At 36.1% G+C, this 26,520-nt stretch overlaps 1 pseudogene; it reads right to left on the minus strand.

Annotated features, from left to right (window-relative positions):
• Positions 1–4: 4 nt before the first annotated feature.
• LOC122107199 overlaps positions 5–26,520 on the minus strand; it is a 79,128-nt pseudogene continuing 52,612 nt past the window's right edge.

Genomic DNA, 26,520 nt, shown 5'->3' on the forward strand with positions numbered 1-26,520 from the left:
AGAAGGACACGTCAAGTAAGCAGAGATGCTTGCAAGACTCGAGCAGTTTTCTTAAAGATGCTGGATTTACCATTCTTGTTCCTAATATGTCCAGTTGCTGTAATCTGGTACAATTAGATGCTAGCTCTTCAATATCTGTGTCACACACAGACCTGTTAGCTGTAAGAAGAGTTTCTGCAATTTGGCAGCTGGCGTGCAAGTTTGGTGAAGCACTCAGTGCTGCTCTGCAGAGTGGGGCATCAGCCAAGGTCAACTTCCTCCAGAAGTGTACAACCAGAAGCCAACTCTGTTATTCCATTCTCCATAATGTTCTTACATACCTCCACAGATCCAGGGTCTGAAACTTTTTACACTTAGCTCCTATCATGCTAGCTATCATGTCATAGTATTCTTTCATTACACAGCTGCCCAAACTGAGGTACTGCAGCTCTGAGTAGAAGTTCCAAATGCTGAGGAGTGCTGTTTGCTCTACTTTTGTTCTATAACGAATGAGTCATTTCAGGCTCCATAATTTGGCAATGTGGTTGAAAGTTTGAGGTGGCAGTTTATTACAAGATGAGAGATTTAAGTCCTGGAGATTTTGATACATCTCAGAAATAACGTCCAAACAGGTTTCATTAAGGAAGTGGCTTCAAGACATACTAATTCACATCCGCAACCCTTCAGAAACCTGCTAAATCCTGCAACAGAGATGAAAACCCTATTGCCAGACCAAGATAAATTGAGCCATTGGACAAGAATTCATCAAGTCTGCAGAAAGTCTAGAGAAGTGTCATTTACTTCTGCCCAGTAAGGTTGAAAATTGAGGTGGATGTATTGTAGAGGATCACAGCAATGCTGGTTCATCAGTTTGCAAGTCTGTGCTAATCTACACAGGTCAGGTAATGTAAGATGATTCAGAATCCGTTGAATAAGCTCATATGGTAGTTTTTCAAAATATCCATTATTCGGCCCTCCTTTTAGAGCAGCACTGTTAAACTTTTTTCTAAGACTGTCAATTACACAACCATCTTTGTCTTCATAGTCATCATCATCTAGATCATTCATGTCAATAAGTGAAGCCTTGAGAGAAAGCAGTGGCTTGTCCTTAATACCATGTAGCACAACTGCATCTAATTCAGTGTAATAATCTAGAAGAGAGCTATTTACTTCCAGCCATATAAGATGTGTGGGGAAATTTATCTGCTAAATACAAGGTTTAAACTGGCGAGCCTGGTAAGCATTCACCTTTGTAGGTCTCTCTGACCAAAGAGTCTCCCATCTTAACTGGAGGACTCAGGGAGTACGGATTTGCCGAACAAGCCAAAATTCTGACGACTGCTCCAGGATGATATGTCTCTAGAACGTGAACAGCTGTAGGATACACCTGTTGTTCAAAGGTAAGTTCCACATAGTCCTGGCTCTGAAAATTGGGTGCTCTTGAATGGCAAGGAAGCACTTGGACACTGATCCCATCATGTTCTATATGTTCAAAACACAGCTATCTGAGTAAAGTGACCAGAACTAGGGAATACATTCGGTACACCTGCCAAGTTCCACATGGTGTAGGACATACTATTCTCACTTCCATAATGGGAACTGAAATCCACTACTTCTTTGGCATATTGGACCACCTCTGCATTGAGAGGGGAAGTCCAGCTCTTTGGTACTATAATTCTATGGCTGTTCATCATTTCTCCTCTTGTAGCTTTCATGGCTCAGCACTAAAGGCACATATAATAAAACAGAGTCAGAACTGTTAACATGGGAAAGACTGCTGACCTCTAGTCGTGAATTATGAAGCTTCAAAAGGTCAGGTCTTCTCAGTAAGTCACACGAACTCTGAAGGATGTTCCCAGATAGAGTGAGCAGATAAATCAAATCTATATCCTTATAGGGAATCAGATATTTTAGTCTCAACCCCACTGGAGACTTTTTGGTATTTAAATTTTAAATATGAGTATACAAAATGTGTGTATTAATAAAAAAAACTGAGGATGTAATTGAGATAGGATAGATAGATGAAGGAAATTACGTATTTTTAACAAGTATCAAGGGGACGTCTCTGAAGTTGAAACTAGGAAGTAAACCAAAATAATAAGCTAAGCTTCAGTTTCATCATACTTCCTTTTTAACATTAATCTACCAGAAAGGGAGACATAAACAGGCTATCTAAATCTGCCCTTTCTTTGAACTAGTACAAGACTGAAAACAGTCCCTGAATGGGTAGAGATCAAAAGATGGGAAGCTTAATTAGGGAAAGAAAGCCTTAAAACTCACCTATTCTTATCTTCTGGGTAGGTGAAGACACATCTCCACAGGTTGGAAAAACACCTGTATCCAATTTACTGACTGGAAGTTATTTCATGTCTGGGGATTGCTAGGCATCTGGCCATTTGTATTCCTCCAGCTCACAGAGTATAAAGGCTATAGATGATAGCAAACACTTTCCACCTTTTTAATAAAAATTATTATTGTAAAGATGATGTACAGAGGGGTTACAGTTACCATTTTCCATCTTTAACTCCTATTTTCTGCATGAGGAGCAGGCAATTTTTCTAGCTCTTCTTCATTTCTTTTTAACCTGCTGTAGTAAAATAAACCCTTGCCAAAACTTTCACATTCTGAAACTTCTTTTCTTGAGAGACATTTCAAACTACTTTTCAGTAGTGGATCTTAAGAACATATGATTGCATGGAAACTGGGAAGCTGAAGGAAGCCTTTATCAATCACCCAGTTATATAACCTTTATCAATCTTATTCCAATCTCTCCCTGGACAAGGTAAGTAAAACCCATTGACTATATATTTAATTTTTCTAAATAGCAACTAAAAGTAATACCAGAACATAGTAAAATAATAGATTTTGCAGTGATTAGCTAAATTTTAAGTCAAGTTCCTGGATTCGAGCCAAGCTCAGTTTTATATATTTACTCATCTGAAAAAATCCAGTTTTAGAAAAGATATATGCTGTCAGTTTAGCAAACCCATCCAAAACTGGTTTCTCAAGTTTTTCTATCTCCTAGTTAATATCTAATCATCATGGAAAGAGAATTCTTTGGAAAATTTAGCCAGTATTCCTCTTTTTTTTTAAAGGTAAATAGAATAAGTTTATTTGAAAGTCAAAGAAAGTAGCGGAAAAACCTCTCCATATGAGAAAGGGTAGTTTCTCTCTCTCTCTCTCTCTCTCTCTCTCTCTCTCTCTCTCTCTCTCTCTCTCTCTCTCTCTCTCTCTCTCTCTCTCTCCCCTTTATATATATATATATAATTATTGTAAAAATACTGTACAGAGGGGTTACAGTTACATGAGTAAGGTAATGAGTACATATCCTATCTAGCATTGTTACATCCTCTGTTATTTTTCCCGACCATCCCTTCCATCCCCACCTCCCCAACACCTCCACCCACCCCCCAAGTTGTACAGTTGCAGGATTCCTCTTATACTTGCTGTTTCTTCTTACTAAGCTCCATTCATTGATCCTCACCTTTCTCCTTGTCTATAAATTTCCACTTACTCATGCTGTGTTTAGAAATGCGCATGATCCCTACCCATACAGTAAGATTCTATTTCCATTGTTCAGGTGCCTATTCTGAAGGTACCTAATAAAGTCAGCCTTATTGTGCTTTAGCAACTAACATCAAAATAGTTTTGCAAAAACAACAATGCCAAAGCAGAATGAAATTATTTCTTTAAGGCAGAATTGTTTGAAAGGCAAATAGATGTGGTGGGGCATGGATGTGAATGCAATCCACTGAATTTCTTTCAGGGGTACAATAAATAAGAGCTTTCAACTGAATGATTTCCAAGAAACGATAAAACTTACAGGGATAGAGAACACATACAATGCATGGATCAAGGGAGTAGTAGTGGAATAATTTATTCCAAACATTTATTCATTTAGAGTGTCTTGTTATACAAAGACTATACTGCTGTACATGAATACAGTTCTAGCTAAAGTTTAAATTTGGGGAAAATTGTTGGTATAGGGATGAAATTGGAAGAAAATTCCTTGACTACTCATTCAAATATATTAAAAGTGACTGATTTTAAAAATAGGACAAAAATTTAATATTACATAACTGTGGTACATTTTATCATAATCAAAGAATACCTAATTAAATAGTATTTTAAAGTGTAACTTTATTATTAAGTTAACTTTTGAAGAATAACTTTCTTTATCCAAAGTACAAATATTTGATATTTTATCTCATATGTATAATCTAGGTTGAAAACCTGAAAGAAGAAGGGAGTATAGTACGGAAAAATATGGATCAAGAATGAAGGCAATAAGAGAAGATAATGAAGAAGAATATCAAACTATCTTATAAATAGGAATGACTATTTCAATTAAACCTGTTTATTGGTATAATCAATATATAGTAAGAAGTATCATTGGAGAAATAGTGGAAAAATGAGTATTTCAACAGACCTAAGCAATAGAAAAATTAAAAAAAAATGGGAAAAATTTTTAAAATCTAAGAAAGAAGTTTTGCAAATTTGAATTTGAAAGATAATTATATTGAACCTTGGAAACTTTATATTTTGTTTAATGAATAAGAAATTTTTCTATAATATAAATTTCTCCTATATAATTATGTTTTTATGAAATTATTTTGTGTCTTAGATGGATTGTAAGTCTCAGTTTCTACATTCCAATTTACCTTAATGAAAGTGACTGGTAACCCTAAATCATAAAGCATATTTTATTTCTGAATTTATTCATTTTTTAAATTTTGTACTAATCTTGGAATATGTTTCAGGTGGAGAATATATATGATAAAGTATATCACATTAATATATTGGTCTTAAGTTTAAAATAATGAGTGAGAATATGGTTTTTTGAAAATTTACTCTGTAATTTAAATTAAAGCCATAAAATTGATTATTAGATTTAGCTTTGCATTTTGAAGTTCATAGGTATAGGACTATTACACTATGTTAATATGCCAATCACTAAAATATTAAGGAAAATTTTATACTCATATACTACATTCCAGAGTTTGCTTTACCAAAAATTTTATACTCATATATTACATTCCTGAGTTTGCTTTAATAAACAAAGACAAGCACCACTCTCACCAAAGAACAGGTCAACCAACCAGAGGATTGGCAAAGAAGCTACCGAATTAAGTGAGGCCATACTTCAAGCAGAATTAACTGACATCTACCGAGTATTTCACCCTAAAACAACACAGTACACATTCTTCTCAGCAGCTCATGGAACTTTCTCCAAAATAGACCATATCATAGTTCATGCAAGGAACTTAAGCAAATACAAAGGGATCGACATAATCCCCTGTATCCTATCTGACAACAGTGGAATCAAGCTAGTTGTCAATAACAAAGCATACCGCAGAAATTTCTCTAATACATGGAAATTGAACAGCACACTCCTTAGAAGAAATAAAACATTTCCTACAACTCAATGAAAATGAAAACACCTCACAAAGAAACTTGTGGGACACAGCAAAAGCAGTCCCAGGGGCAAATTTATTGCCCTCAGTGCCTACATCAAGAGAATGGAGACAGACCAAGTAAATAATCTCATGTTGCAATTAAAACAGCTAGAAAAACAAGAAAAAAATGGAACCTAAAGTTACTAGATGAAGTCAGATAACCAAATTAAGAGCAGAGATTAAACAATTAGAAAATCAGAAAATTACAGCCAAAATTAACCAAACAAAAAGCTGGTTCTTTGAAAAAATAAAGAAAATTGATGGCCCGTTGGCAAGATTAATTAAAAAAGAGAGGAGAGGTTCCAGGAAGATGGCGGAGGAGAAGCTGGAGGCTAATCAAGCTCTCGCATAGAAAGCAGTTTTAGAGTTCCAGTGAACAGTCCTAAGCCAGAGAATCACACCAAGTGTGCCATCACAGGACAGAGAGTTAGGCCAGAGAGGGAAAATCCAGGCAAAGAGACAGATCTGAGCTCTTGCCAGCCGCTGCCACCACCGTGGCGAGAGTGGTGGCGGCGGCAGTTGAATCACAGAGCGTCCAGGACGAAGGAGCCAGACGCAGCGGGCAAGCGGATTCTACTCAACACCAGCAAGGAGCAGACAACATCCTGCAATTCGCAGACCAGAGATGACCCAGGATCCAAGACGGCATGAGTAGAAGCCTGACGTCCTTACTCCTTCTCAGGCAGCAGAGGAAGGAAGACCACTCCTCGCCCCCCAGTACCGGACATCTCCATCTTGGATCTCCATCTTGGATACCGACAAAGCTCGGCGGAGCTGCTAGCTCCAACTCAGGTCTTGGAAGAAATATAGAGTCATTTAGCAGGTCACAAGAGCCTAGCCTGACCTGCCAGACTCAGCTCCACCCAGGGAAAAGTCACCCAGCTCATGCTGCAGCTCTAGGAGTGGCTTTCTTCACTGGGTAATTGGAGCCAGAGGCTACCCCTCCCTTTAGTAGCCTTGACAATCAATTGAAATTCAGTAAACAGAAACCCTGAGAGTGGCTCCAGGCTGGGCTCTGAGTTTCTCACAAACTAGCCCCCCAGGAAAAGCTACTGTTTGCTGAAAGGCCTCAACTATACCCAGAACCTAGCTTCATCACAGCATCTCCAAACTTGAGGAAAATGCCATCTCCCTCTTTTGTGATACTCAAAGCAGATCTCCTTCCCATTGAACTAACGTGGGAGGAAGATCGCAAAATCCTGGGTAAAGCAAAGCATTTTTTGGCCTGTCCAAACAAACTGACTTAAGAAACCAACCAATCCACAGGCCCACAAGCAGACCAGAGACTCCAACAAGAGGCTGATTACGGACACAAGGGAGATACAGGATTTTTTTCAACCCTCCAAAAAAAATCAAAGAACTTTTTTTTTTCTTCTTCTTCTTTGTTTTTTTATACCTTTTATAAATTTTTTTTTTCTTTTCTAAAACTTTTTTTAATTTTTAGATTTTACCTTTTTTGAAAAAAATTGTTTTCTAGTAACTTTTATTCCTCTTACAATCTTTATTTTAGGGTTACATGTGTGTGTGCGTTTTTCTTTTTTTTTTTTTTTTCTTTCTTTTTTATTTAAAAAAATTCTTTTTGTTTTTTGTTTAGCTCTGCTGAACTTCTGATTTTTTTTCTTTCTTCCTTATCCTTTTCACCTTTTCTTCTCTTTCGTTCTTCTTTATGTGACATAAATGTTGTTCTGCACATCCTCAGATAAATCTGTAGTTGACTATTAGACCCTATCCCCCATTGTGTACACACTTAATCCACAAATTTCTTATTCAATTCAAAAACCTCTGAGACTTAAATTCCTTAATAGCAGTACTACCTCTTTATTCCTATATAATATTTTCAGTATTTTTATTTTTAAGTTTTTCACATCTCCTTTATATCCCTCACATTCTCTCATTATATTCAAGTTCATTGAATAGTTTGTTCTCGAATCTGCATAATATTTTTAATTTTTACTTTTCTATTTTTTCTGGTCACTTTTTTCCCCTTTCTCTTTCTTCTTTTTTTCTCTCTCTCTACTTTCATCCTATCCAACCTATTCCCTTCTTTGAGATTAGGACTTAGCTAAGTAAACTCTCCCTGTACCTTCCCACATCACTCTTTTCCTATTTTTTGCCCACATCTCTCCTTAACCCTAATAATTTCTGGTTTTCCAAATTCTTCTTTGCGGTTCATAGCCCATTAATATATAGATGTTTGATGTTGAATAGAGGTATCTGTTGAACTAGATTGTATCTGCAGACTATTGACTGTGCAAATTCAGATTTTGGTTGATGCTTGATTTAAGATAGTGTTCTAGCACAAAACTGGTGTTAATTTCATCCCAAATGGGCAGAGTAAGCCGGAAAAACATAAGAAAAATGGCAAGACTAGGTATCTCAACTACCACTCATGATAATCAGGGGACAGAACAGATAATGAATACTCCAGAGGAGAGTTCCCAAATAGCTCTACAAACACTGCTGGCAAACATGATAAAGGAAAAGACTGAAAACATACAAAGGACTCTGTATGAGCGTGATATAGAGAGAGAGGGGGCAAACAAAAGGTCAATGCAGGAAATGATTGAAAACCCACAAAACACTCTGTATGAGCGTGATAAGGAGAGAGAGGAGGCAAACAAAAGGTCAATGCAGGAAAAGAAAACCTACAAAGGACTCTGTATGAGCATGAGAGGGAGAGAGAGGAGGCAATCCAAAGGTTTATACAGAAATATCATGAGCGTGAGGAAGCTACTCAAAAACTGATACAGGGTTTGTGTGAGCAGCTTGAGAATACTCAAAGAGGCAGGAATGGCGTGAACAGGCTGAGAACACTCAAAGAGAACTACAGGAATGGCACAAATGGAAGGAAACTAAGCAAAGAGTAATACAGGAATTGAGAGAGCAGGATGAGAATACACAAAGATCACTAAAGGCATTCATGGGATCCATTAATGAAGAGCTGAAGGAAGTCAGGGAGACCACAAGGGAATGCTAAATGGAACCAAATAGAAGGAATGGGAGTCCAAGGAAACCATAACCAATCAACTAAGTGATTTGAAAATAAACACTGAACACCAAATTAAGAAAACAGAAGTTAATGGTCTAAGAGATTTGTTTAACAGGATCCTAGCAGAGAACTTCCCAAACATGCAAAAAGATAGACCTATTCAGATACAAGAAACTTTTAGAACTCCAAGTAGAGCAGACCAGAATAGGACATCCCACCGTCACATTATAATCCACAAAAGATCAACTCAGACCAAAGAAAAGATCCTTAAAGCTGTCAAGGAGAAAAATTAATCACCTATAAAGGGAAACCAATTAGAATCACCTCAGATTTTTCGTCAGAGACAATCAAAGCAAGAAGAGCCTGGAATGACGTATGTCATACCCAAAAAACAAACAACTATCAACCAAGAATACTGTATCCAGCTAAACTCTCCTTCATAACTGAAGGCCAAATAAAAACCTTCCATAGCAAAGAAAAATTGAAACAATACATCTCCACCAAACCAGCCCTACAAAAGATTCTTAAAGATGTCCTACACATAGAAAACCAACAAGACCACAATAAAGACCAAGAAACTGCACCCAAACTGAGAATCGAAGAACCATATGAAGAATCCAGTTTTCCCATTTAACAGGCCCATATTAAGCACTGAAAAAGAAACAGCAATAAGAGACCTCCAGCTAAGAAAAGTCCAGGACCAGATGGTTTTACAGCGGTATTCTACATGGCCTTCAAAGCAAAGCTCACACCAATACTCCTCCAACTCGTCAATGAAATTGAAAGAGAAAGTTGACTACCTAACACATTCTAAGAAGCCATCATAACCCTCATCCCAAAACCAGGAAGGGACTCATCAAAGAAAGAAAACTATACACCCATTTCTTTGATGAACATAGATGCAAAACTTCTCAACAAAATTTTGGCCAATCGACTTCAACAATTCATCCAAAAAATCATACACCACAATCAAACAGGATTCATTTCAGGGATGCAAAGCTGGTTCAATATACGCAAATCAATTAATATTATTCATCACATCAACAGGAGCAAGGATAAGAACCACATGGTCATCTCAATAGATGCAGAAAAAGCATTTGACAAGATCCAACATCCCTTTATGATGAAGGTTTTGGAAAAATTAGGAATCCATGGAACATTCCTCAATACAATAAAGGCTATATATGACAAACCTACAGCCAGCATTATACTCAATGGTGAAAAACTAAAGCCATTTACGCTTAACTCAGGAACAAGAAAAGGATGCCCACTCTCTCCACTTCTCTTCAATCTAGTATTAGAATGCCTAGCTACAGCAATAAGACAAGATGCAGACATAAAGGGGATCCAAATAGGGAAAGAAGAAATAAAACTCTCCCTCTTTGCAGATGACATGATCTTGTATTTAAAGAATCCGATTGACTCCACTCCCAAATTACTCAAGCTGATTCAAAACTTTGGCAAAGTAGCAGGGTATATAATTAACCCTCAAATTCAATGGCTTTTCTGTATGCCAACAATGAGAAAAGGGTGGCTGAAATTAGGAAAGCAACTCCATTTTTAACAGCCCCTCTAAAAACAAAATACCTAGGAATTAACATGACCAAAGAAATGAAGGACCTCTATGATGAAAACTTTAAAATCTTGAAAAAGGAAATCAAAAAAGAACTTAGAAAATGGCAAAAGCTCCCATGCTCCTGGATTGGAAAGATTAACATCGTGAAACTGGCAGTACTTCCCAAGGCTATCTACAAATTCAACGTCATACCTATCAAAATTCCAACCTCATTCTTCAAGGAAATAGAAGAGACAATCCAAAAATTCATATGGAACAATAAAAGACCCCGAATAGCAAAAACGCTCCTCAATGGAAAGAACACTGCTCGGGGAATAACAATACCAAATTTCAAACTCTACTATAAAGCCGTAGTAATCAAACATCCTGGTACTGGCATAAGAACAGACCTCAGGACCAATGGCATAGAATTGAAATCCCAGAAATGAATCTACAGACCTATAGCCAACTCATCTTCGATAAGGGAGCTAAAACAATAGAATGGAAAAAAGACAGCCTCTTCAGTAAATGGTGCTGGCAAAATTGGTGAACTACTTGTGGAAAAATAAAGCTAGATCCTTCTTTATCACCCTGCACCAGAATCAACTCCAAATAGATCAAAGACCTCGAAGTTAAAGCAGACACTCTGAAAACATTACAGGATGGAATAGGAGAAACCCTAGGTCTCCTTGTCTCAGGCCGAAATTTTCTTAATAGAGACCTGGAAACTAACAAATCAAAGAAAGGTTGGACAAATGGGATTGCATGAAGTTGCAGAGCTTCAGCATGGCAAAGGACATATCTAGCAAGATCAATAGAAAGTCCACGGATTGGGAGAAGATCTTCACTAGCCATAAAACAGACAAGGGTCTCATATCTAAAATATACTTGAAACTCAAAAAATTAAATCCCCCAACAAGAAATCCTCAAAGAATCAACTGCCCAATAAATAAATGGGCAAACGACTTAAAGAGAAACTTCTCTGAAGAAGAAAGTATGGGCAATAGACACATGAAGAAATGCTCAACCTCCCTAGCCATAAAAAGAAATGCAAATCAAAACAACATTGAGATAACACCTCACCCCAGTTAGAATGGCAAAAATCAAGAACTCTAATAACAACAGATGCTGGATTGGATGTGGACAGAAAGGAACCTTACTTCATTGTTGGTGGAAGTGTAAACTTGATCAACCACTTTGGAAAGCAGTATGGAGGTTCCTCAAAAGACTCCACATAGAGTTCCCTTATGACCCAGCAATCCCACTTTTGAGCATTTACCCAAATGTTTACAAACAAGACCACACTAAAGCTACCAGTATACTTATGTTTATTGCAGCATTATTTACCGTAGCTAAGATATGGAACCCACCCAGATGCCCCTCAGTAGATGAATGGGTCAAGAAAATGTGGTATATATACACAATGGAATTTTATGCCTGCATCAGAAAGAATGACATTGCCCCATTTGTTAGGAAATGGAAAGGCTTGGAAAAAATTATATTAAGTGAAGTAAGCCAAGCCCAAAATAACATAGGTCCCATGGTTTCCCTTATTTTCAATATCTAGTATATGTCTGAGTCAAGCAGAAAAGGTCAGATAATGTGATGTTAGGAAAATGAACCCTTAGATATGTATTTAAATGTTTTTTTTTACATGCATTTGTTTCTAACACATTTATAAGATTATTTCTTTTTTGCTTTGTATGTCTGTCCCCCACAGTATAAACCCTGCTTTCACTATATTTGATGTCGGTATAATTTGTGGAGGAGATGGGGATGGGTGAAAACAATTAGTTTAAAGATACAGGTGGACCCATTGCAACAATAAGAAGTACAAGTTGTCATGTCGAAAACGAACTTTACACTTTGGTCGGGGTTTGGGGGAGGCTAGGAAGGGATGTGAAGTTTAAGCAAAGGAGGAGGCTGCAATGCTTGATAAGAAATGTACTCATTATCTTGCCCATGTAATTATAACCCCTCTGTACAGTATGTTCACAAAAAATTAAAAATATAATAAAAAATAAAATAAATAAAATAAAAAAGAAGAGAGGAAACCCATATTAACAGGATTAGGGATGCCACGGGAAAAATCACAAAACGTACCCAAGTTATCCAAACAATTCTAACGGACTACTTTCAAAAGTTATACTCTCTAAAGGAAGACAATCTGGCAGAAATGGATACATTTTTAGAGAAATACAAGTTCCCCAAACTGAGCAAAGAAGAATTCAACCAATAAAATAAGCCAGTATCTTACAATGAGATACAGGAAGCTATCAAAACTCTTCCAACAAAAAAAAAGCCCAGGACCATAAGGATTCACCGCAGAATTCTATAAGACCTTTAAAGAAGAACTAATACCCTTACTGCTCAAGCTCTTCAGAGAAACAGAGAAGGAGGGAACTATCCCAAACTCATTCTATGAAGCCAATATCAAACCCATCCCCAAACCAGGCAAAGACCCAACCAAAAAGGAGAATTACAGGCCAATTTCCTTGATGAACACAGATGCAAAGATCCTTAACAAGATTCTAGCTAACAGAATCCAGAAACACATAAAAAAATCATACACTATGACCAGGTACGCTTCATCCTAGTGATGCAGGGATGGTTAAACATAGGTAAGTCAATAAATGTAATCCAACACATCAACAGAGCCAAGGTCAAGAGCACATGATTATCGCCACAGATGCAGAAAAGGCCTTTGATAAAATTCAACGTTCATTCATGCTAAAAGCCCTGGAGAAAATAGGAATAGAAGGAACATTTCTTAAAACAATAAAAGCCATTTATGACAGACCAATAGTCAATATTATACTTAATGGGGAAAAGCTACAACCAATTCAACTAAAATCAGGAACAAGGCAAGGATGCCCACTGTCTCCACTCCTCTTCAATATTGTCCTGGAACCCTTAGCCAGGGCAATAAGGCAAGACAAAGACATTAAAGGGATCCGCATAGGGAAAGAAGAAGTTAAACTATCCCTTCTTGCAGACGACATGATACTATACCTTCACAATCCCAAAAACTCCATCCCCAAACTCATAGAAATCATAAATCACTTTGGCAAAGTAGCAGGATACAAAATTAACCCACAAAAATCAGTTGCTTTCCTGTACACTGACAATGTACAAGAAGAGAGGGAAATAAACGGAGCAACCCCATTCACAATAACCTCCCAAAAAATAAAATATTTAGGAATTGACCTAACCAAAGATTTAAAAGAACTATTTAATGAAAACTATAAAAAGTTAAAGAAAGAAATTACAGAAGACACTAGGAAATGGAAAGACCTCACATGCTCTTGGATAGGCAGATTTAATATAGTAAAGATGGTAATACTTCCAAAATTAATATACAAATTCAATGCAATTCCTATTAAAATTCCAATGACATACATCACTGAAATACAGAAAACAGTCCAAAAATTCATATGGAAAAACAAAAGACCTAGAATAGCCAAAACAATTCTAGGGAATAAAGACAACATTGGAGGGCTATCCAGGCCAAACTTCAAACTCTACTACAGAGCTATAATAACAAAGACAGCATGGTACTGGCACAAAAACAGACCTGAAGACCGATGGAACAGAATAGAAGATCCAGAAATAAATCCACAGGCCTACAGCCAGCTGATATTCGACAAAAGAGCCAAAGACATACAATGGAAGAAACAGAGCCTCTTCAACCGCTGATGCTGGGAAAACTGGGCAGCCACATGCAGAAAACTAAAAGTGGACCCCAGCCTATCACCATGCACCAACATCAACTCAAAATGGATTAAAGACCTTAACATTAAACCTGAATCTCTGAAACTACTGCAGGACAGAGTAGGAGAGACACTTGAACTAATAGGCACAGGAAAGAACTTCCTGAACAGAGTCCCAGGGTCACAACAAATTGGAGAGAGACTCGACAAATGGGACTACCTTAAAATAAAAAGCTTCTGCACACCTAAATCTGTCGCAACCAAGCTAGAAAGATAACCAACTAATTGGGGAAAAATATTTACCAGAAATATATCAGACAAGGGGTTAACATCCTGTATATATAGGGAACTCAAGAAACTAATCACTCCCAAGCCTAACAAACCAAGTACTAAATGGGAAAGGGAACTAAAGAGGGACTTCTCAGATGAAGAAATAAAAATGGCAAAGAAACACATGAGGAAATGTTCATCATCACTGGTGGTGAAGGAAATGCAAATAAAGAAAACCCTGAGATACCACCTTATCCCAGTCAGAATGTCCCACATCCACAAATCAGCCAACGACAAATGCTGGAGGGGATGTGGAGAAAGAGGAACCCTATTACACTACTGGTGGGAATGTACACTTATACAACCACTTTGGAAAGCAGTCTGGAGGGTCCTTAGAAAGCTAAAGATTGACCTCCCTTACAACCCAGTCAAACCACTTCTAGGTATCTACCCTGAACAACAGGAACCAATATACAAGGACACGTGCACCTCCATGTTTATTGCAGCACTGTTCACAATAGCTAGGATATGGAAACAACCCAGATGCCCCACCACAGATGAATGGATCCAAAAATTGTGGTATCTATACACAATGGAAAATTGTGCAGCCATTAGAAATGACAAAATAATGGCATTTGCAGGGAAATGGATGGAGATAGAAGGAATCATGTTGAGTGAGGTAATCCAATAGCAAAGAGACAAACAGTACATGGTCTCTCTGATAAGTAGATGATAAATCCAAAATGTTAGGTGATATGACAAAACTAATAGGACTTAAGAAACAAAGAACTCCCACTCATATGGTCGAACCACTAATGAATATCCCCATGCTGCTGACCACATGTATGGTGTATATGTGTACACCATTATATGTTATAGACTGTGATAGACAATTTGCTCCAGGAAAGTTAGAATGAACTTGTGACTTCAAATGACCATCATTATTCCACAATACTGTGAAATTTGGGAAATTATGTAATCACTTAATCACAATTAAAAAAAAAAAAAAACCTCGGGGAAGGTTGGGAGGGAAGGGATGGTAGGGGGAAAACAATGGAGGGGTTAACAATGCTCAATAGGAAGTGTACTCATTACCTTACTAATGTAATTGTAACCCTCTGTATAGTATCTTTACAATAAAAAATTAAAAAAAAATAAAATAAAGACAAGGGCTAGCAATACAGCTCAATGGTAGGTCACTCATATCACATGCAGCAAGTCCATTATTAGATCTCCAGCTTTGAATGAAAAAAACTAAAGTAAAACAAATTACCTTTACTACTATAAGTTCCATACAGAAAAAGTTGTTTTAACTCAAGAAAAAATATTTGCGTACACAAATTGTACAGAGCCAAATTAATACCAATTTCAGTTAGAACAACAATACATCTCATAAATAGATATAATTATTTGAAAATTAATACTGTATATCAAACATAAATATTGAAGGCACTTTAGGTAATTACATTGTAACATAGTTTACCTCTTCTCACTAAGCTCTTTTGAGCTATTATTATTTAATTAAGAATAGACAAGAAATGTAAAACAAAATAATTATGGCTTATATACATCTAAGTCTATAATTTAATTAAAAATTATTACCACAGGGAATAAAAAAGAATAAGAGTTTGAATTTGATCAACATTCTCTCTATATATGTATAACAATATCACAATAAAACCACATTGTATAATTAATAAATACTAATTAAAAAGATAAGAAAGGCTCAAACCTTTTTCCAAATTCCATTAGAAAAGACCAAACCAGAGAGAAAAAGGAATAAAATAGGTCTAGGGACCAGTGGGTGGCTCAAGGCTGTAAGCCTAGCTACTAAGCAGGCTGATATCTGAGGATCATGATTCAAAGCCAGCTTGGGCAGGAAAGTCTGAGACTCTTTTTTTTTTTTTTTTTAATTCAAGTGTTATTATAACGGTGACGTGCAGAGGGGTTACAGTTGCATAAGTAAGGTAATGCATACATTTCTTTTTGAACAGTGTTACCTCCTCCCTTGTTTTCTCCCACTTTTCCTCCTCCACACCCTTCCCCCAAGTTGTAAAGTTCATTTCCATCATACTGTCTAGTGAGTATCACCCTTTATTTCATCATTTTTGTAAGTCCCCCTCCCCTCCCCAAAGCAGAGGAACTTATATACGAAAGGGGATAGAATTAAAAAATAGTGACAACAGGAAATAAATAGCCAGAGGAAATAAAAAAGTAAAAAGAAATAACTGGAAACAGTGCAATAAAAATCCTCTTGTTTCCATTTCTTGGAGTTCATTTCAACAAGCATAATTTTATATGGTCATATACATATAGCTATTGAGTCATTGTGATCCTCTTCTAAGAATATCCTCCTTTGTTCTCACTGTGAAATGCTGAGAGTGCTGTTTAATTAATCGTGTCCAAGTATTATTATTTGTCTTTTGCTAGCCATTGGATTAACTTGTAGATGCTTATCTCCACTAACCTACTAACAACAACAAAAAAGCTGGAAGCAGAGCTAGGGCTTAAGTTATACAATGCTAGCCTTGAGGGAAACAGCTCAGGGACAGTGTACAGGCCCTGAGTTCAAACCCCAGAACAGACAAAAAAATATAAAATAGCAATATCTATGCATCCACTTTTTTCAATACTATTAACAGCAGCCAAAATTAAGGAGTCTGCCTTAGTGCCAATCAATGGATGAATGGACAATGAAAATTAAAGTTATATACACAGCCAAAAAAAAGTTTATTGAACCACAAAAGGATAGTATTTTGCTTTTTTATGTTTACTTTTTCCTTCACTAAAATGGATAGAATTAGAGATCATCATGCTAAGCAAAATGTCACAAAGAAATCCAATGTTGCAGACAATCCATACACATTGATGAAAAAAATTGGCTAAAACCCCATTTATCCTCAACTGCTATTTTCAAATCCATTTCTACCATGAAGCTGTTGCTTGGCATGCAGTATTAAATTTTCTTCTCAGTTATCCCAATTGGAGATTATAAAATAACCTAAAAGTTGATGTAATTGTAATTTAAGCTCTTCAAAGATATGGTCAATTCATTAATTAATCTAGCGGATACTTTTAGCTTCTACCATGTGTTAGACACTATTGTGGATAGAGATCTTAGAACATGCACCCTCCCTGTTCTGTCAAAGCGAAGTAAGCCAGGCCCAAAGAAACATAGGTCCCATGGCTTCCCTTATTGGCAATAATTAGTATACGTTTGGGACAAGCAGAAAAGGTCAAAATCTATGTATATATGACCATATAAGATGATGTTATGTGAAATGAACCCCAAGATAGGGACATAAATTGTTTTTTCTTTCTTTCTATTGTTTTTAATGTACCTAAAATGTACTGTGATTTTTGTTTTGTTTCTCTTGTATGATCTTCCCCCACGGTATAACCCCTGTTTTCACTGTTTTTGACATCAGTGCCCTGCATCTTGTATATATATTTTGCTAACAAAATGCTGAAACAAGGTTACAGGTTGACCTATTGTAACAATGACATGTACAAGACACTATGTTGAAAATGAACTTTACAATTTGGAGGGGGATGGGGAGGTTAGGGAGGTGGGAAGGGAAGGGGTGGTAGGGGTAAAACAAAGGAGGAGGTTACAATGTTCCATATGAAATGTACTCATTACCTTACTCATGTAACTGTAACCCCTTTGTATACTATTTATTAAGAAATCAAATAACTTTTCTCTCCCTCATTTCATCCTTGCCTCTCTTCCCTCATCTCTCTCTTCTCTTGTTCATCCCTTTCTCCAATTTCTCTCTCATTTCCAACAGTTTGTTCTAATCAATGTTTTGTCCTTACCACACTGCAGAAACTGATTTTGTCAAGGTGACTCATGACTTCTACAATTTTAACTACAAACTGATCTGAATGTATATGTCTCCCCAAACAGTATTTGTTTGCAGCCATGTTTGGATCATGAGGAATCTGGATAGGAGTCCACTTTTTGATGATAATAAAATGATGCAGCAGAATAGATAAACAATAAAGAAGATAACTTAATATCTCTCATGTTCTAGTCTGAGAGTAAATAGTTTTAATGATGGACTTCTTGCTAGCAGAGACCCAATGTACCTTAGGACACCAAATGATAAGAGATAAGGAGTGTGTGCGTGTGTGTGTGTGTGTGTGTGTGTGTGTGTGTGTCTTTCCCTCTCATTTTATAAAGAAACCTTGATTGGGCTTCATACTAGCAAATTTGTCTAATACCAATCACTTCCCCTAAAACACCGTAGTGTGATTAAATATCTTCATAATATGAGTAGGATATAGGAAGGGGTGGGAAGGGGAAACAAAGGAGAAGGCAACAATGCTTGATAAGAAATGTACTCATTACCTTTCTCGTGTAATTGTAACCCCTCTGTATGGTATTTTCACAATAACCCCCCTAAAATAAAAAAAAACCTCAAATTGTACATTAAACAGTAGCATACATTTCAGAGAGAACGAGCCATATTCAAATCATGCCAGTGTCTTTTTCTAAGAAATGTAATCCAGCTCAATATTCCCAATACAGAATGCAGAAATATGTCCATATATAAACCAGAAAATGGACTCCAACCAGAAAACAAATCTATTGATGCTTAGACCTTGGATTCACATGTGCAACAACTAAGAAAAATGTATTTGTTTTTATGAGTCACTAGATTTGTGACGTTTTGTTATATTAGCCTGAATGGATTAAGATATTCTATAATTTGACTTACTAACATAGTTTGACAGTTCTTTTTTTTTTTTTTGGTCAGTCGTAGGGCTTGAACTCTGGGCTTGGGCCCTGTTCCTCAGCTCTTCAGCTCAAGGCAAGCGCTCTACCACTTGATCCACAGCACCACTTCCAGTTTTCTAGTGGTTTATTGGAGATAAAAGTCTCACGGACTTTCTTTGCCTGGGCTGACTTTGAACCATGATCCTCAGATCTCAGCCTCTTGAGTAGCTAGGATTACAGGCGTGAGCCACCTGTGCCCAGCTAGTTTGACAGTAATTTAGTCCATTCTCTACACATTGTTTTCTCTCTTTACCTGTTATAACATAAGGTTTCCATGATTGCCCTTATTTGCTACATATTTCATTCCAATGTTTTTTCTTAGGCTGGTTTCTTTCACCTCATAATCTTTTACGTGCCTAAATCTCATAAAATTTATTTAAAACATGATTTTTGTTCTTGAATCTCTACACTTAAGTTCATTAAGAAGATCATATACTCCCATGGCTCTAAATACCCTCTACATAATTATCTTTCCAATTTACATAGCATGAGATGTAGCACAGGAGACTTGTAAGATATTGAAATATTTTATACTATATAACAAAAACTCCTATATAAGAAATGTACTCATTACCTTTCTCAAGTAATTGTAACCCCACTGTACGGTATTTTCACAATAACCCCCCCCCCCAAAATAAAATTTACAAAGGTTAAAATTTATAAAGGTTAAAAATCATACAAATAAAATGGAAAAGCATCAAAAAATAAGGAAATACAAATTAATAGGAAATTAGACTTAAATAAAAAAAAATAATCATCAAAACAATCAACATAAACTTCCCTACATTTTAATTAATTAAAATTAAAAGTATAAATAATATAAATATAGAATGATGGATATTCATATCATACTTTGAAGTGTTGTCAATTCAGAAGAAATTTCATAATCTTTAATAACTTATTATTAGAGTATAAAAGAAGGAAAAATAATGAAGTAGAGATTTATAATAATTTCTATCAATGGGCTGGTGGTAAAGTTAAGAGGTATAATTCTTGCCTAACATATTTAAGACTCTGGGTATGGCTGCCAGAACCAGAAGAAAACAATATAAAAATAATTTAAAATAAAATTTGTAAAGAAAGAAATAGAATTTTGAAGTACATAAACTAGAAAATAAAAAGAATACATTTGATTAAAAGTTACAAAATGATTAATAACACACTTTTTGTGTACTTCTTGTATATATATTTAAAGTCTAAATTTTTAAGTGAAAATTTTGAATGAATTCAAATATAAATGGTGGATTTGTTTGCAAAGGACATTTACAAATTTAATAATATGCAGTATATGTTGCATAACTCCATGGACCACAGGAAAGCCAGATCCCCTAAAATCCATTAATTTTAATGGCTATTTCATGAGCAATAATAACACAGTCTCCTGAATTTTAAACTCAAATTCCCTGGCTATCAGCTGTTAAGTAAACCCCTGCAAATTCTTTAGACTCCTTTAAATTGTATTTCTCTCAAGTTTTGTGGAAGCACTCTTTAAAAAGCAACCAGAACTCTGGAAAATTTCTGCATCTAAACCTTCTGAACAGCTAGGAATAAAGGAGCAAGACACTAGAGCCCAATTGGAATTGCCTTCTGCATTTTAAGTGCATTTTTAATGACTACTGCATTATCTGGCACTTAAAAATTTTAGATCTTGGGCTGGGAAGGTGGCTCAGTGGTAGAGCGCTTGCCTTGCATGCTCAAGGCCCTGGGTTCAATTCCTCAGCACCACATAAGCAAAAAGAAAAAAGCCGGAAGTGGCGCTGTGGCTCAAGTGGTAGAGCACTAGCCTTGAGCTGAAGAGCTGAGGGACAGTGCCCAGGCCCAGAGTTCAGGCCCCACGACCGGACCAAAAAAAAAAAAATTAGATCTTATGGTAAGCAAGAAAAGCTATGAACTTATAAGGTCAAATCAACAATCCCTTTACTCTGGACACCAACACACAAGACTGTGAACAGCCTGAGGATCATAGCAACATCCTGTCCCAAACCAGAAACAAACAATGCAAATTCAAAAAGATGATATTATTCAAGAAATAGCTCAGGAAGATATCCTTGAATATAATACCCCTAATTTCTTGCTTGAATGTCTTCACTGAGTGACCTTTATTGTGATTAATATTACATGTACACCATGACAGATCTATAACACAAATTCTAAATTGTGAAGCTTTCAGACACAGAGGGGAAAAAAATTCAATAATACTGACCAAAAGCAACAAAATATGTATATATATGCATATCTATATCTATATCTATATATCACATTTTCTCGATCCATTCATCAACTGGGGATATCTGGGTTGGTTCCACACCTTAGCTATGGTGAATAGTACTGCAGTAAAGATAGTTGTGCTAGTGGATTTAGTATGGCCTTGTTTGTGATCATTTGGATAAATGCCCCAAAATGGGATGGCTGGGTCATAGGGGAGCTCTGTGTGTAGTCTTTTGAGGAACCTCCATAATACTTTCCAAAGTGGTTGAACAAGTTTATACTTCCACCAATAATTATATGTACATCATAAAAGCAAAGGGAAATACTTTTTCTAAATGTACTACTTTACAAATCAATGAGTAAAGTGCCAATATATATGTTACAAAAATTGTTTTTGCAAAAGTTATTTTAAGGTAAATTATTTTTATTGAAAGTGGTGGATCTTTAAGAATCATATATTGAAGCTCTACTATGATTTCTGCTTTGGGTGCATCACACACATGACATACTATATATATTTATTTTTAAATGTAAAAATTTGCATAATAAATTATAAAGTTTTGAGGATTCTGGAACTTTAATAGGACCAAATAAATAACTACAATATTGATTGGGTGATCTGCCATGCTTTTCAATCTTTCAGAATTAATGACTGCAAAATTAATGTTGTTCTCTACCTAAGTGTACTTAATTATATGCAAAGTTGGTAACTTAAGTCCTAAAAGTTCTCAAGACAAAAGAAGAGTATTAATCAGGAAATCCATATAAGTTTAATGTGTTTTTCTACATTGTGGTATTTATTCATCTCACCTGTTTTGTGTCTACAATATGGTTGACTATTTATAGACTTTTCTAATGCGATCAGTAAGAATGTTTTAAATCACTTATAAATGTTAGTTTTGCAGCCAATTTCTACTCCTCTCCCCCAATGAAGTGTAAACTGCTATGATGTCATGAAGGGTTGCTTAGATTTTATAAATTTCAGGCAGAGAAACAGGGTATATCCCTACCCAAACCTATTCCTAAATGCTTTGGCTTCTAAAGCAAGTATTTCTGGAGATGTAATTTTCCAGCCACTCTACTATATACAGAGGAAAACTTAATACCTGGCCAAGAACAGTTTATTTCTGCTAGCTTTGAGTGAGTATGGAAGTACTCCAACTGGCATTTTTAGTAAATGAGAAACGGGAGTTCACTTTCTTTAGGCACCAGAAAAAAACATGAGTGAAAAGTAACAAAATATATATTACATATTTGTGTGTGTTTATGTGTATCTTCTGACATAATTCCATTGGCTACATATATAAAAATGCTTGCTTTAATTTTTATGTAGGAAAACTCTCAAATCCCTGGAATTCGTGGGGTTTTCTTTTCTTTTCTTTTCTTTTTTTTTTTGCCAGTCTTAGGGCTTAAACTCAGGGCCTGGGCACTGTTCCTAAGCTACTTTTCCTCAAGGCTAGCACTCTACCACTTGAGTCACAGCACCACTTCTGACTTTTTCTGGGTATTTGGTACTGAGGAATCGAATCCAGGGTATCATGTATGCCAGGCAAACATTCTACCACTGAGCCACATTCCCAGCCTTAGAATTCATTTTTAATTGATTTCAGATTAAGTATTATCACATATATAGTTTTAAAAAAACTGAGTGAGTCTAATGCCAAAAAAGACTTGGAAATTACTGAGTCTAATCATTTTCACAAATAGGAATTTCATAAACTTTGCCTGGACTCTTTCCCCCAAACTGGTTTTCTGACTGAAAAACTCCTTTTCTCATATTTTTTTAAATCTCATTCCAAGCAGAGACAATCTTAAAATTCAAAAGATTTCTAATATGCCTGCGTTAGTTAATATTAATTAGGATATTGAAATACCAAGATCTCATTTTTTTCCTCATGAAAATGCATGGCTGTTTATACATGTATGTCTCTTCTATTCAGTGTGCTTCCTGAGGACAAACTTGATCATCAGTCATCTTGTTAATCCTATTGTCAAACAAAACATTCAGCATATAACAATTCTGAAGGTGGCTCAATGGTAGAGCGCTTGCCTTGCATGCATGAGGCCCCGGGTTCGATTCCTCAGCACCACATAAGCAAAAATAAAAAAGCCAGAAGTGGTGCTGTGGCTCAGCCTTGAGCTGAAGAGCTGAGAGACAGCACTCAGGCCCAGAGTTCAGGCCCCATGACCATACCCCCCCCCCCAAAAAAAATGAATTAATTCATTGACTTGCATAGAATTTTAGGCAGAGGATTCCATAAAAGGTACCATACAAATGTTAACTGGGGCACTTCTTGATGGATAAGAAAGAAATTTTAGGTAAAAGTGAAGAGTTGGGTGGTTGCAGTGGTAAAATTCTATTGAAAAAAAGGAATTGTGTAAAGGGCCTACAAATTTAGGGAAGAAATTAAAATGGCAATAGAGATTGCATTATATTTGTATCAGAGTTGATTTTATTAGCTAACTCTGAGGTTTAATAGACAAATTTAAATTTCATTTTCCAATAATCTAAGGATGTAATGACAAAATTCTCTTAAAACTCAAAATTCTCAAAACTCAAAGCTGTCCAAAACTGCTGCCATTATCTATGAGTAGAGGGCAAAGGACAATATTTTTTCTCATATTGTTGTACACTTACCTACTACCTGTCAATTCTCAGCCACCTCTAATTCAGTGGCCACCTGGATCCTTCTAGAGATATGTTTTTCCTCCCATTGTAGGTGCAGAATCTCACTATGTGTTTTATTCTTTTTAATATGAAGAAACCAAGTTCTTAAGTAGAAACTGTAGCAAAATAGGTAGGTATAAGCCACCATCTTGGTAACAAAGAGGCTGAGCTAGATCATTCTTTCCACTCTCAGTCTCTGACATATTAAAATGCATCAGAGATTGGGAGAAAGAAGTGAATTTTATTTCCCACACAATTATTTTAGACAAATTTGGAAACAACCAATTGGAGATATTTTAAAGTAATTTAAAATATAGAGCTATAAATAACTTTTGCTACAAAAAGGCTTTATTTGTGGAAAAACTCTGGTAAAGTTTTGTGCTAGAAATTAAAGACAAATTTTCTCAGCCTCAACACTGTTGAAATTTCCAGCTACATACTTTTTGTTAGTGACTATTCTCTGAATGTTACCATACTTGTCAGTCTCCTTAGCCTTAATCCACTATATGCTACTAGCCTTAGTATTGAAGTTGTGGCAATCAAAAATAAATCCAGACACTTTCAAATCGCTCTCCTTGGTGGGTTGGGAGTACAAGAGTCAAATGATTTCCAACTGAGAATCACAGCTCCAGAGAGATGAGTGTTCTTAAGAATGTGGAAGCACACATGACAATACATGCTATAATTAAATTCTACTTATTCACAAAATATAGAAATCATTTGTGCATAGATTAATCGTAAACAATTTTCCCAAATGAGACATATTGGAACTTGGCCAAAAAAAATCCAACAAACTAAACAACAACAACAAAAATAAGTTTAAAAAGAATAAGTAAGTAAAAGGCAAAGAAGAAAATGTGTCAATAGAGAAGAGGAATAGTAGCTTACTACTTGTTACTCAGGAGACTAACAGAGGAGAATCTGGAATCTAAATCAAATCTAGAGTACATGGTAAGGTCTTGCTTCCAAATAATAACCAAAAATGAAAACAATACCACCAACAAAGAATTGTAGAGAATAAAATCAACCTAGTTTGAAACCCCAAAATTACATTTATTTGTGACTAATTAAAATCACAGTCCAAGGAAACACAGGTTGAAACAACCTTAAAAGGGTATTCTGAGGTTTTCAAAATAGGAAAAACCCTTCCAATTTAAAGCCACAAAGAAGCTGGTGGTTCTATCATTATTTTTAAGAATTGTGATTGATATTAAAAGTAATCTTGTGAGAAAGAAATTGAATGTTGTTTCAATGTGTATGTTATTTAGAAGAGTCATGGTGTTCAGAAATGTTTAATAATCATTAGTGAATTAGAGTTTAGCTCTGTCCAACATCAGGCATGCAGCTCATTTCCAATACTCAAACTATGTATATATCTGCGATCTGATTAACAATTGTTTTATCTTTTGACTCTAAGCATCTCAAACCAATGGAAACAAGTTTGCTTATTTTTTTCACAGGATGATGATAATGTTCAGATTCCAAGGAAAATGTTATTAGAATTTTATTTTGTAATGATGCCAATGTCTAATAAAACTTAAGGAATAATGAAGATTAGCACTAGGAGTATTACTACTGCAAACTGAAAGAAATGAAACATTCTGCCCAGTGCAGGTGGCTCATGCTGGTAATCCTAGATATGCAGGAGGCTGAGAGCTGAGGATTGTGGTTCAAAGCCAGCCGAGGCAGGAAATTCCATGAGACTCTATCTCCAATTAACCACCAGAAAACCAGAAGTGGCCCTGTGACTCAAGTAGTAGAGTGCTAGCCTTAAGCTGAAGAGCTGAGAGACAGCACCCAGACCCAGAGTTCAAGCCCCATAACTGACAAAAAATAAAATAAAATAAAAATAATATATATACTAAGTAAATATTATTATAATTTTAATTTATTACTTGAACAAATTAGCTTTGTAGTTTTCTGCATTAAAAATTAATAAGTGGGCTAATGACTTAAAGAGAAACTTCTCTGAAAAAGAAAGGATGGCCAATAAACACATGAAGAAATGCTCAACCTCCCTAGCCATAAAAGAAATGCAAATCAAAACAACATTGAGATACCACCTCACCCCAGTTAGAATGGCAAAAATCAAGAACTCTAATAACAACAGATGGTATAGGGGATGTGGACAGTAGGGAACCTTACTTCATTGTTGGTGGAAGTGTAAACTTGTTCAACCACTTTGGAAAGTAGTATGGAGGTTCCTCAAAAGACTCCACATAGAGCTCCCCTATGACCCAGCATTCCCACATTTACCCAAATGTTTACAAACAAGACCACACTAAAGCTACCAGCACAACTATGTTTATTGCAGCATTATTTACCATAGCTAAGATAGGGAACCAACCCAGATGCCCCTCAGTAGATGAATGGATCAAGAAAATGTGGTATATATACACAATGGAATTTTATGCCTGCGTCAGAAAGAATGACATTGCCCAATTGGTTAGGAAATGGAAAGGGTTGGAAAAAATTATATTAAGTGAAATAAGCCAAGCCCAAAAAAACATAGGTCCCATGGTTTCCCTTATTTGCAATATCTAGTATATGTCTGAGTCAAGCAGAAAAGGTCAGATAATGTGATGTTAGGAAAATGAACCCTTAGATATGTATTTAACTGTTTTTTTTTCTTTTATGCATTTGTTTCTAACGCAATTATAAGATTATTTCTTTGTTGCTTTGTATGTCCCTCCCCCACAGTATAACCCCTGATTTCACTGTATTTGATGCCGATATAATTTGTGGAGGGGAAGGGGAAAAACAAGTCGTTAAATAAGGATACAGGTGGACCCATTGCAACAATGTGAAGTATAAGTTGTCATGTCGAAAACGAACTTTACAACTTTGGGGGGGAGGAAGATTGGGTGGGGGGGTGGGGGAAGGCTGGGAAGGGATGGGAAGG

The sequence above is a fragment of the Dipodomys spectabilis genome, unplaced genomic scaffold, assembly GCF_019054845.1.
Source record: "Dipodomys spectabilis isolate Male_0828 unplaced genomic scaffold, ASM1905484v1 ptg000048l, whole genome shotgun sequence".
Taxonomy (NCBI): domain Eukaryota; kingdom Metazoa; phylum Chordata; class Mammalia; order Rodentia; family Heteromyidae; genus Dipodomys; species Dipodomys spectabilis.